General features: G+C 42.3%; 1 protein-coding gene across 1 annotated transcript in view; it reads left to right on the top strand.

The window, feature by feature from the left end:
* The first annotated feature begins 7,632 nt into the window (after positions 1 to 7,632).
* Positions 7,633 to 12,064, top strand: part of LOC123378511 (sodium channel protein type 2 subunit alpha-like) — a 189,467-nt gene continuing 185,035 nt past the window's right edge. The window contains exon 1 of the mRNA XM_045032407.1: positions 7,633 to 7,774. The gene's annotated coding sequence lies outside the window, so the exon portion shown is untranslated. The remainder of the gene's footprint in view (positions 7,775 to 12,064) is intronic.

The raw sequence follows: 12,064 nt of genomic DNA, 5'->3' as shown, positions 1-12,064 counted from the left end.
TGTATTCATTATCAATGGTTATCAAACTGGCATGATCTCCAAAGGTAATTTATGGAATATGACTAAAGCCTTGTCTTCACACAAGCTGGAACTGAAATAACTAAATTGTAATTCACCCCTTTAGTTATTTCAGTGCAAATCTCTGTGTGGACGCTTACTCCAGAGTAAGTATGTCCCATTTAAATGTAATTTGTTGGAAAAAACAATTTAAATGAAACTGAAATAAGACATTTTTAAAATCTGAAAGAAATGTCCAAAAAGAGACTTTCATTGAAATAACTAAAGGTGTGAATTTTGTGTGCGGACAGCCCTTAAATTTTATAGAGCAAATGAAATTTCTCTCTCTCCTCGTGCCACTCGAGAGAGAGAGAGAGAATAGCAGCAGTAAGTGTGCAATTTGTTACATTAATCCTACATTAATCCTACATTAATCCTACTGAATACTTCCTATACAAAGATAAAGCTATTTAAAAATGTTTATATTTGTGTGTGAGAGATAAAAGAAACAAGTATATAAAAAATCAAGCCATTGCACAGAATTATTTTCTACTATGTAGAAATAGTTTGTAGGGCTGACTAATGCTAACTACCCAACTACGAAAACAAACTCTAATCCAGTCTACTATGATGGCAAACAAAGTTAAAATTTAATAACTTTTCTATCATAGAGAAGTCAGTGCATCATATGATCAATACTTTTTAAAGAACTATCATCATTACTCAAATATCTAATCGCCATTATCTTAAACATTATAAATATGATTGTCTCATTTAACCAGAAAACTTATTCCTGTTTTGCCCAATGTGAATTTGTTGATCTCATTCTTTGTCATTGCTTGGTTGACCCATTACCACAATTCTTTTCCCAGAACAATTATAAACCATGTTTACCCAATTAGAAAAAGAGAATGCACTGCTCTGAAAGTCTCAGAGGATCCTCCAGTAAAATTAACCAGCAACTGTACTACCACATGTGCCAAAAGCTATAGCTAGGTAGAGGTTGTTTAACCAAGATATATATAGTTACCTGATCTTCTGAATGCTGCTAAGTCTAGAGAATTATTTAGAAGTAAAAGTGTACTTCAGTTGCTAGAAAGTATGTTATTGTCTTGTGCCCCAAAACAACCATAATTCACATTTATAGCAGTGGGTTATGAGATACTACAAAGCTGAACACTGCATAAATGCTTGCTTAGCAAGTGTATCTATCAATACTGGCAACCTGAAGAGTTCAAAGAGTTCTGAACTGAAAAAAAATCATGAGACTGGTTTATAAATCCTGATATTTAAAAATGTATGCTTTTGGTCTCTTCTGATAAATATATTGATTTATTTTTTAGGAGTACTCCCAATTTGTGAGTTTTTTTTTTTTTAGGTTGAAAAGTCAACCTTAAATGCATACAGAAAACTGTAGTCCTCCATTGCTGGCTACTCAGGGGGAGATTAGACTTACCATCTCCTAATACCTCGTGGGAAAAGCTGTCATTCTGTCCCTGTTCTCCATCACACCCCATCCTTTTAGTCACTCTCCTCAGTTTTTTGCACACGTCTTTCGGTAAGTCTCTCCCCTTGTCCTGTCTACTCTTCTGCTCCCATCTCTCCTTCCCTCCCCCTGATCTTCACATTTATCCTTCTTTACCTTCAATCTGCTTCATCCCAAAGATGCCCTTCCTGCCCTCCTCTCATTCCTCTTTCCCTACAGTCAAGCTCCCTATCCCCCAGTTTCCCTGCTAGTTCTGTTTCAGTCATATTGTGCTTGAGATGTCAGCTCGACATCTACAAGGAGGTCAGAGACAAGCCAACAGTTTAGTTTAGATGGGAGACAGGTCTGGAGCAGAGAGGTAGATCTGTGAATCATCCACACGGAGACAGCAGTTAAATTTGTGTTTGTAGATGAGATTATCCAGAGGTAAGGTGTAGAAGGAGAAGAGATGGGGCAGTCTCACTTCCACTTGCAAAAAAGGCTGCTGTATCGTCATCATGATTACAAATGATGAGAGGTAATGGCCATCTTTTTATAAAGGCAGGAATTGTAAGGCTGTCTCCTGCCATGAAATATTGCAATCTGGCCTTTTAGGGCTAAGAGAAGCTTCTCAATAGCACTCTTGTTCATGTATTGCAGGGTAGCCAAATTATGGCAACAGAATTCTACACAAATTCGACAGTTAAAGAAATTCAGAATTCTATACATAAAGGGAATTCTATACCTACAGAAGTGTACTCTGTAGGGAGTACTGGTCACAGCATACAGTGCAGGTTTTTTAAATCCATGGGAAGGTTGTTGTGATCTAGAAGCCAGTTTCTGCAGAGTGCAATGCCTTATGTTAAATGAAGAAAGCTGAAATGTGCTGTATTTTGTACAATTTGCATGTGGTCCTAGAGCTCTGGTCAAGCAACTGGTACAACGTAGAGTGCCAAGACATGATATTAATGATGAAAACTATACTAATATACTACTAAGCAGAAAGAGGGAGACTACATTTGAAAAAAGTGAAGGTACACTTTACGCTGTTAGGGCCCATTATTCAAATTATTCTTTAGGTGTGGAATATCCTGATGAGAAAGTTTGAGGTAAATGTCAGCAAGAAAACCTAAAGGAAAGTGGCTCACCCTGAGTTCTGTAGGCTGAACCCCCACTCAGTTTGCAGTTGCTTATGTGGAAATTACCCATGTTTGGGATGTACTACTACTATTGTTCTGAGAAACCACCTTCCACTCCTATATGTACCCTGAAGTCACTTGAGGGCTTGTCCTGGCACTATAAAGGAGATTACTGTACAATATATTAGCATGTCTTACCATGAATATGAATATTGATATTAGCTCCACCAACTCTTAGAAGTATTATTGTAAAAAAATCCAATATGAACAGTGAGTGAGTCCAGGAAGGAAGGCTGTACACACCACTCTGAAATCTGCTTTAGATAGTACTTCCCAGTTATAAGGAAGTATTTTAAATATTCTCTCCCCCCCTACCCCTGACAAAGTGCTGCCTCTATTTTTACTGTATTTTCCAATCCCCACCCACCCACCCACCCGCCACATTTTTTAAAATATCCCCTTGCTTTTTGTGTGTGTTTGCATACTGGGATGCTAATATTTTTATTTACATTTTTATTCCATTGTACCTCACCCCAGATGCTTTGGCAGGAATCCTGTATAAAATATATATGTAAACAAAATATTGATATGTATTCAGTAGCTGTTTATCTGTTCTTGTTCAATGTAGACATTACTGAAATATATCTAGTAACTGCCAAAAATTTACTGGAAGATAAGGCAGCATGGGGTGGTTTTCCTGGACTCACTCACTGTTCATATTGGATTTTTTTACAATAATACTTCTAAGAGTTGGTGGAGCTAATATCAATATTCATATTCATGGTAAGACATGCTAATATATTGTACAGTAATCTCCTTTATAGTGCCAGGACAAGCCCTCAAGTGACTTCAGGGTACATATAGGAGTGGAAGGTGGTTTCTCAGAACAATATAGTAGTACATCCCAAACATGGGTAATTTCCACATAAGCAACTGCAAACTGAGTGGGGGTTCAGCCTACAGAACTCAGGGTGAGCCACTTTCCTTTAGGTTTTCTTGCTGACATTTACCTCAAACTTTCTCATCAGGATATTTCAGAGAACAGAGGGGTAGAGCATGTAAGTAAATGTAGTAAGTGTCTCTATCAATGTATACAATGAATAGCATATAGCCTCAGGGCTGGATTAAGACAGAGGTACTACAGCAGGGGTCGGCAACCTTTCAGAAGTGGTGTGCCGAGTCTTCATTTATTCCCTCTAATTTAAGGTTTCGCGTGCCAGTAATACATTTTAACGTTTTAGAAGGTCTCTTTCTATAAGTCTATAATATATCATTAAACTATTGTTGTATGTAAAGTAAATAAGGTTTTTAAAATGTTTAAGAAGCTTCATTTTAAACTTAAATTAAAATGCAGAGCCCCCCCAGACCAACCAGGACCTGGGCAGTGTGAATGCCACTGAAAATAGGCTGGTGTGCCGCAGGTTGCCTACCCCTGTACTATAGGCCTGTGCCCAGGTGCATAACTGCTGGAGTCATGTGATTATATTAGAATATCAGCTTCTATTTTAAAAAAAAGTAAGTTTCTACTCATCACCATTGCAAAGAAAAGCCTAAAAACCTGAGTAACCAAAGCAGTGAAGTCTGTCTGAGTCTGTAGAAAGCCTGAAACAAAACCTCTGAGGTGCCCAATTTAGCTCTGAGATGTTTACTCCAAGACCCAGTGCTCAGGGGTGACGTAAACCTTTCCCTGGCAGAGGACTCAGTATGTGAGGTAGGAGGAAAAGAGTGCAATGGGCCTAGTCCATTAACCCAAGTTGCTTCAGGTCAGCTCCTTGGGTAACACTACAGAGTCCCTCTACAGCCACCCTGGAAGAATTGGTCCCCATTCCACTGCTGCTCTGTTGAGGAGTGTAGCCCGCATAGGCCCAATTTTATGATCTACCTCGGGTCCCCAGATTGTCTTAATCTGGCTGTATATAACCAATAGAAAGTAGTGATGGAAAAGACCTATTAGGTAACTTAGTCCATCCCTCCAGCAATGCAGGATTGTTTTCTACAGTATATTCTTAATAAGCTCTAAATTACTCTCATGATGTGGCTTTAGCCAATACTCTAAATAGACTGTTCCAAAGTCTAAGAAGCCTCCCTATTGGGAACATTTTCCTGATATTCAACCTATATTTATCCTTACCTGCTTTCATCTTGTTTATATTCTCTTCCACTAAACAAACAGGGTGTGTGTGTGTTTGTTTGTTTGTTTAAGTGCTTGGGGCCACACTGCATTTTTTTAAAGGAAAAATCTGTTACAGGGAAATTGTGAGGTACTGTACTCCTTGCAGAATAGCCCCTAGGCTCATTGTGGGCAGGGGAGGCTATTTGCCGCAGTGGAATTAGCAGTTGGTTCTGCAGATCCTGGAGCATCCACCAGAGGCACAAATCCAACACCACCAGTTCTGCAGCTCCCTCACAGAACCTGCAGAGGTAGGATTCTGCAGTGGAGAAACTAAAGGCTCCATGCTAGTGCAGCTACAGTATTACCGGTGGGGTGGGGTGGGGTGAGGTGACCATTGTCCTGCCTAGCATCCACTGGCATGTCCATTCATGTATATTATCCAAATATATTTTTATATTGAATTGGAAATCTCTCTATATATCATGTGTTATCTACCTGTTTTCTCCTGTTCCATCCTGTCTCGTTGATCTTTACCTCACTGGCCTATCAGGGAGACTAACTGCATAACAGTGAAGCATGAAAATATTTATACATGAAGTACAAATGTATAAAGCAAAACTAAAAGAAGAAATGATCTTTTCCTATTACCTTGCTAATGTAGTAACTTTAAGTGTTATTTGTAACAATAGTATGTAAAATCTTTTTAACAAATTGTTTTAATTTATCTGCTTCAGAAAAAAAATTACAACTTTGTTCCTTGGAACTTTCCCAGTAGCACAGCAGAAAGTATATGCGATATTAGTGTGAAAACGCAGCAGATAACAATGTCTATGGGACTTAATAATGCATTTATGCTACACTGTAGTCCTGTAAACTTAGTTGAAATTTTGTTCTCCACATGCACAAAACTGAATTTTACAATTATTACAGTTTAAAATAATGCTTTTAAATTGAGTTCACAATGATGGTTTTATTCCGTAAAGCACTTAAACTGATGAGTAATTTTAACTTGGGACCACTCACGCTCACAGTTAGGCACATTCCTAAATACTTTGCTGGATTAGGGCCTGAATTACTAGCTACGTGAGGTTTCAGGTTGCAAAGTTAAACATTTTGGAGTTCTATGTGCATGCAAAGTGTCGAGGAAGTTGTTCCCAAGAATGGCACTTTTTACCCCTCACTGGGGTAAGGACTGTATAAAAAAAATTCACCTTCTAAATCAAAATTAGCTAAATTGAAGAGACCAATCTAGAAAAATGAAGTGAAAATACATATTTTATACTTTTAAAAACTGGATGTGAAAACAAGAATATGGGTATTAAGAACCAAAAATGTTAACAAATGTGAGGTTAACAACAGATGAGGGAAGTGGGAGAAGAGGTACAGACCTGGGAGAGGAGAGAAGAATCGGTTGGTTTTATTAAGTCACATTTTGTAATTTACTTGCGGTAGACAGGTGTATAATTTTCTTTAGCCCTTCAACACAGATTCTTTAGTTGTATAAACCACGAAACCAGCTCTATACTTGTAACATTGAGTATAGCTGCTATCTTTTTGTCTTCTAATTAGATCTTTCTCTAGGTTTTAGATGGCTCCGGTTTCTCTCTAGCTGCACTCCATACCCTTTAACTCTGTCTCCACCTCCTGCTTGACTCGCTAGTGCGTTTAACCCCCCATTCCCTGGCACTAGGTTTCCCTTACATCATCCCCTCCCTCCTCGGCAGGGAGACAAAGCCAGAACTCTGCCGTCCTTGCTCGTCCTTTTCTAGTCCTGCCTCCCCAAATCCTAGCAACTCCCCACAGCGATCGGCTGCAAACAGAGGAGTAGCCACCATAATCTCAAAGGCGGATCGTCTGCTCAAGAGTGGAAACTCCCCCGGCTTTGCTGCATGAGTGGCCAACGCCCAGCCAAGGGCGGCTCCCGAATCGCAGCTCCTCGCGCGGCAAGTGCGCCCTCTCCAGAGCCGTACATCCCCCACCCCCGTAACTGGGGGGAGGGGGGGGGTACGAGCGGCTTTTTTTTGCGCCATGGCCCCCTTTGGCCCCATAAACTGCCTGGCGTGACACCCACGTTTCTCCCGCGACTGGTGCAGACTGAACTCCCTGCTCTCTCCTGTGCAGCCTGCACCGTCCTCACCCTCAGCTCCAGCCACACTTCTGGCCTTTCCACGCCATCTGCATCTCCCTTTCCAACGTGCCCGACCCGCGCCCTCCGCTACTCACTCCGGAGCGCCAGCCTTTAGCGGGCTGGCTCAGCATAAGCACTAGGGGCAATTACACAGGCAGGAGGGGGCATTCCCAGCCAGCCCCCCACAGCTCTCGCTCGAAGTACAGCCTGCGGCTTCCCCCCCCCGGGTACCGCCCGAGCACTGCGCCCAGGTGTCCCGCTGCCACCAGCCAGCCCCCCTCTCGGGGGCGCCCCGCCTGGGGACTCTCCTCCCCACGCCACGGGTATCGCTGGACTCCTGCCTCCCCCCTCGCAGGAAAACTGTTCTCGCCACCCGGCCGCCGCTCTCCTCCCCCGTCACCTTCTTTGTCCCCCGCGGCGCGCCTCGCCGAGCCCCTGCCGCGCCGACTCCCCCTCCACCTCCGCAGCCTCCTGTTCCCGGACAGCCCCACCCCGACACCCGCACAAGCGCCGCACCCAGACCCACGTGCCCGAGGGGTGCCGGGGTAGCGGCACAAACTGCTCCCGGCTCCCGGCTGCCGCACCCTTAGCGCTGGGGTCCGGCTCCTGCGCCCGCCGCCCGCCCCAGCGCAGCCTGCGGCACCGCCTTGCCTCGCCCCGGGCACTAGCCCAGCCTGGCGCGCGGCTTTCCCGGTGGCTCGGGCGGGGCCGCGGCTCACGTGGGGGCGCAGCTGGTGCTGCTGAGACGGGCGCGGTTGTTTTCATTCCCTGGAGCCCGCTCTGTCGCGTGTGGCGGGGGCTGGCAGCCCCTGCTCGCAGCAGCGCGGGAGGGAGGAAGAGGGACTCCGAAAAGGGGAAGAGACACCAGCAGCCGGGAGAAGGCGGCGGCACCTGCGCTTCAGTCTGAAACCAGTTCTTGGGCATGGCCGCAAGTAAGTGCTTTTTGCTCTTGGGAGTTTGGGGGGTGGTCGGGGCTTAGCTCTCAGCCGCCCCTCGCGTTTGCCGAGAGAGCGCTCCAGGTAGGAACAAACACGCGCCCTGTATTCTTTTTAGTGCGCCTTCATTTTCGCGTCTGTAGTCGCGCCCATCACCGCGGTGTCTGGCTGCTCTCTACACGCGTAAAGGTTCGACGGTTTTTCCCCCTGCCTCATATCCCATCAGTTTCTCCCACCCCTGCGCCTCAAACCCCCTGTGCAGTTACTTCCCGCACCTGAAACGCCCCATGGCTACTCCTAACGTGTTGCCTAGGAGTTGTTGTGAAATGATAGTTTGCAACCCTGGAGAGGGAACTGGGGTGAGCTTTAGGAGGAGAATTCGCCCCTCTCCCCATCAGTTTCCTCTTATTGCTACCCTGTAATGACCATGTTTATTGGAAGAGCCAGGGCATTGGAGAGAAATGACAGAGAAGTATCTGAGCAAAAGATGGGGAGAAGGAGAGGATATGGTCTCCAGTGGCCTTCTCTGCTAAGGAGTTGCAGGAGTAGCTCTCCTGTAAATAACCTTTATTGTGCAAGGTTCACTTCCTACCTCAGTCTCAAAAGTTTATTTTCTGCCCTATCCTGTGGATTTCAACAGGTTTGACTTATGTACCTAGGTTTGTTTGTAATGATTTCTGCACAAATAAGAAACAAACATGTTTAGTTTGTGCAAACAATCCCTGTGAGATAGACGAGAGGCATCCTGAACAGCTGTAGCAGGAAAGCACGACTGATTTATGAGAAGCCATCCATTGGAAAGCCTTTCATCAGCAGAATACGTTTCATTGCATATTCTTTCATATATATAGGTCCAAAACTAGTTTTTTCGTTTTAGTTTAAGAACTTTCTGCATTACATTTCTTCCCATTAAAATATCTCACTTGAGATGGAATGATTATAAGATGATTTTTAACTGGAGTGGGAGAGAGAAAACCAAGTAGAGAAACTAAGTATGACTATAAGGATTATTTTACCCAAAGCTTTCTTGTGATAGAGTAAAAATATTATAGATAATATGCCCATGAGGTAATGATAAAGGGCTTAGTACTTTATAAAATGAATTACTGTAATAATATGCATTTACCATATAAGGTGCCCATCACTGTACTATCTGGGTGTTCTTCTCTTTCCTGCTTCCTCAGTCACGCGTCACAGGTAAGAAAGGTGAAGTTGATTTTTCTAATCCCAGCTCAGTAAATATTGGAATATCTTCTGTCAGCTAAAGAAGTTGGTGGGAGACAAACCTGAAACACATTATTTTCTGGTCATTAAAGTCCAATAAAATATTTTTCTTGCCCTTTTCAAAAACAAGAGTTGGATAATTTTCCCCAAAGTATTCATCTTTGGCTTTCATTTAAATTTTGGCAAAGTGATTTTCCACCCTGCTTCAAATCCTAGCTGTGTCTGTACCAGTGCAGTTGGGCTCTAGAAGTGCTTCAAGAGGCCCCTTCAAAATCCCTGGCTGAAAAGGTGTGTCAGGGGTGAGAAAGAGACCTCTGTAGCATATATCAGTAGAGAGATTCTGGGAAGCCACAGAAGAAGCAATTGTTGACATAATCACATTTCTCTTTGCCTGGTGTTTGTCAGTGTGTGTGTGTGTGGGGGGGGTTTGACTGCCCGACATTCAGCTACCAGGAGGTTACCGTCCCCCTACAGTGCTGGCAGCTACAACGCATAAGTAGCTGGTATATTTCCATGGTCACCCACTCTGATGGTGCAAAGATAGTTTAAAGCCTCTGGAATGCACCTGTACATGAGTGCATTCAGGAGGACAAACTCACACCTACATTCTTCTTCTTTTGCCTTTGTTCCTGTATCTTTTTTTCCATAAAATTTCCCATTAATTTTCCCCTTTAGATTTTGTAAAAACAAGCTTTTTCTTAAGCTAAGACAAATAGAAATGTGTCCATGAATGTCTTAAAAATACAACAAAAAAGGCTTTAAAAAGATCTAATACTTCTCTTCAGCGTTTGCAGCTGAAATCTTCCAGGGCGGAGTACCGGACAGTGAAATGATCTGCATCGATTTTCATCTGTACAAGCTGAGAGAAATGCAAAAAGTAAATAAACAACATAAGTAGTAAACAGGACACTGGATTTTAAAAAATTCAGTTTTGGTAATCTAAAGTGTTGTTAGCAACAGTGGCCAGGACATTTGGTTTGTTTTAAAATATATTTGTCAGTGCCCTTTGTAAAGGAAGGAGGTGTTGACTGATTTGTCGAGTGGTTATTGATTATTGGTTATTGATTATATTGAATTGTAAGGTTTTCCAGTTAGTCACAGATTAAAATTTCTGAGGGTTTAAAAGGTTCCAGTCCCAGAATCAGGTATAACAGAATTAAGTTCAGTATCTGGTTTGGAACCTCAGTGTGCACAGCAATGACGACACTCACACTGAGGGCAAAGCAAAGCTTTAGTAAAAGTTTTATTAGCTTAATTAATAAAAGCACACGCTTTTCAACCCAAATGAAGGCATAGTATAGTGCAGTATTAAGGTAATAATGGTGACATGCACCATTCCTTACGCATATTCACAGCTTTCTCATGGAGACCTAGTAGTGGGAGACAGGCAGTGTTCCATGGGTCCTACCCTTCCTGTGGTATGTCAAATAAGTCTGATGGTTAAGATCTGAAAGCTTACGTGGTGGTTTGGCCTGTTACAGGGCCTTGCGACTACCATGAATATTCATATAAACACCCAGACTCCTTTGTCCATAACTAACTTCCTCACCCTAATAATGTTGGGGTATCCTTATCCTGTAGGGTTGTTGTATATTAATGATCTCAACTCATTATCATATACATCACATTGTTGCCAAAGCAAGTTTGTGGTTCCTATGCTAAAATATCCACAAGCTGGTACCAGTTCATATTCTTGCAGTTACCCGGTATTGTTTTTTACAAAAATCCCCTAGACAAAATATTCCCAACTCCCTAGTAATTTAGGGTCACTGTTGAGTAACACACTTATGCTGAGGTTCATAGGCCTCGAAGTCTTATGATAACTACTTAAGCTAACTATCTTACAGGATGGAGGTCTGTAGGGTTCTTGCATTAACTCTAAATAAAATACCTTTAAGCAAGCTCTATGGGCTATAGAGGAAAGTCTTCTTGGTAATGTTTAGTAAAAGATGCTCCTTGTATTTGCAAACTGTTTTGTTCATTTTTTTGAATTTGTTCTTCCATTATTCAAGCACTGATAGTAAGCTTGATACTGTAAGACACAGAAGATTGCCCCTTACTCCGCTTCCAAGGAAGCTTACCACCCATGGCCTCAATCCTGCCGACACTTACACAGGTATTTAACTTTACACACGTGAGTAGTCCCTTGGGACTTTATGTGAGTATCTTATATGATAATGCCATTGGGCCTACTTATGTGTGTAAAATTCAGCACATGCATAAGTGTTTGCAGAGTCAGGGACTACAAAATTTCAATTAATTTTTTTAAAAGCTGGGTTAAGTGAGAGTAAACACAGTTTAGGTGAAAGAGGACTCCTTGTTACCTTCTGAAACAAGTTGGTAGACATGGTCCAATTGTGCAGGACAAGGATTCACATATCACAAATAACCACAATACTAATCACTGTCAATAGAGGGTTAAAATCTTTATTTTCTTTCCTGTGGCTCAGAGTTGAGGCAGTTTGGCATAGCAGTATCTGTTGATAGTGTTGTATCTTCCTGGAACTCCACCACCACCATTAACTTACTGATAATACATAAAAAAAATCAAACATGTTTTCCCAAATTTCGGAACTTTGTGTTTTGTGCATTTTCACAGGCTGCTTGATGTGTGAGCAACTTCCTTAAACTTGGAAGAAACCCTCTACAGAAGTGCAATAGAGAAAAAGGAAATGAAAGTAATAGAGATAAAGATAAAACATTAAAAGAAAAAGTATATTCATTTGTATGTAGCTGTGATCACTGCTGTGTATTGGGGGAGAAACAGAAGTTGGAATGGAACTCCAAGTCACCTCACCTAATTTTGATACAGTTACTTTGGTAACACTTCTGGCTAGATCTCTAGCAGAGTTTAATGTTTAAAACCTCCCCATCACATTTTCTGCTCTTGCTCTGGAGGAAGGACACCAGCCTAAATAAAACAACACAAAAGGAAGACTCTACAGTCCCCCTTTTAGTAAATATAGGAAGTCTCACTTTGACATATACTGGATGTCGTTACTCTACATGCAAGTCTTTATTAACTGATTAGTTTGTGGTGATTTTCCTACGAACAAGAGTGTC

The sequence above is a fragment of the Mauremys mutica genome, chromosome 10, assembly GCF_020497125.1.
Source record: "Mauremys mutica isolate MM-2020 ecotype Southern chromosome 10, ASM2049712v1, whole genome shotgun sequence".
Classification (NCBI taxonomy): domain Eukaryota; kingdom Metazoa; phylum Chordata; order Testudines; family Geoemydidae; genus Mauremys; species Mauremys mutica.
This window is presented reverse-complemented; position numbering and strand designations above follow the sequence as displayed.